The sequence below is a fragment of the Euprymna scolopes genome, chromosome 24 (assembly GCF_053919585.1).
Source record: "Euprymna scolopes isolate OS-2025 chromosome 24, ASM5391958v1, whole genome shotgun sequence".
Lineage (NCBI taxonomy): Eukaryota > Metazoa > Mollusca > Cephalopoda > Sepiida > Sepiolidae > Euprymna > Euprymna scolopes.
Genome location: NC_136505.1, coordinates 16,256,785 through 16,258,617, shown reverse-complemented (window position 1 = coordinate 16,258,617; position 1,833 = coordinate 16,256,785).

Here is a 1,833-nt window from a genome sequence, read left to right as displayed (position 1 = left end):
TTATTTCTCGTAATATATAATAATCAATAGCGGACTGATCCTATAATAATACACACGCAGTCTGCATTAATTAATATATCATATTTAAGCGTATTGTAAGTAAACATTTGTGTTTTTTTTACATGGGGGTCACCACTTATCAAGGCCCGGAGGCCACTCAGGGATAAGGGTTATTGCGTGTACAGTAATCAATGAGATAGTATTGTAGTAATTATTAGTATTGGAGATTTAATAGAGTGTCTTACTTAAGGGGGCGGTTTGTCAGGAATTTGTTTATGTTGGATTTGAAGACATCCAAGTTGTAGTCAGGTAGGAAACAGGCGAACGGAAGAGAGTTCCACAATCGTGCACTTCTGAGAAAGAAGCTCTGCTCATGGAATCTACGTTTGGATTTAGGCACATATAAAGAGTGGGGAAAATTAGTGTGTATTCTATGACTCAGATAATATTCAAGAGATATATAAGCATATTTTCCGGTCGTAAAATACAATTAAATATATTTTAACTCGTGTAGATTTCTTATTTATTATCATAGAGCCAATAGTGTATTAATTATTATATTATATCCAATGTATATTTCAAAATATAAAAAACAAATGACTTAGATGCCACCAGCTAGAATCAAAACTCAAACACTTAGCGCTAGCATTATTCGTTAATGTCTGAGGTAATAAGAGATGGATATCAAAACTCTAAGACCTATCCGACATCAGAAGAGAAGCACATGCAATATAACATAAAAAAATTCAATTTTGACAGAGTAGTTTGATATACATATATATATATATATATATATATATATATATATATACATATATATGCTCCCTATCTTAGGTTGAGCATTTGGGAAGTGATATAAAAGTTACCATTAGCGCATGAAGCGATGCTCTGTGTGAACAAATTGAGCTTAGGTACTTTGAATAATGTCAAAACATTGTTAATTCACTGCCCGCATAGCAGCAGCCGCATAGCGGAACGGTGAGAAGCTCCGGTTGTCATTTGGGCGATCGGGTTTCAATCATGGCTTGGGCTAGTTGCTTGTTTAGACTTACTAATGAGCTGTGAATGACTACACACACACACACACACACACACACACACACACACACACACACACACACATATATATATATATATATATATATATATATATATATATATATATTTATATATCTATAAAAGTGAAAATGTCTGAGTGTGTCCGTGTGTCTGTCTGTGTACATTTCCCTACGCAATAACTGTCAATTTTTAGTCTACAGACTCGAAATTTGATGGACATGGATCTAACTTAATAAGTCGATTTGAGTCCAAAACAATAGGGGTCAAAGTTGATAAAACTGACCGCTTTTTTGCTCAACATACACCGCCAAACACCCGGGCAACGCCAGGCTTAAATGCTAATATATATATATATATATATATATATATATATATATATATATATATATTTGTATATATATATATATATATATATATTAGCAGGCCAATTTTAATACAATATTCTAATTCATGCAGATTACATATTCATTATTATAGAGAAAATTCTCTATCGATTATTATATTGTATCTAATATACAGTAGTGAGATCAAAACTAAAAAAAATATGTACGTTTATAAATATCTCCAGTATCCAATAATCTTTATACACTGTGGAATTTACTTCATGTATAAAAACCAAAGAGAGGAAATTTAACATATGAGAAATATTTGGAATCTTCCCTTGCTATTATTTCATATAATTTGAAACCACAGCAACAAGTTTTATGCTCCCTCCATCAAAGCCAGGGGTTTTAGGAAAATACTAGATATTTTGTAATTCATATGCAAAACTAG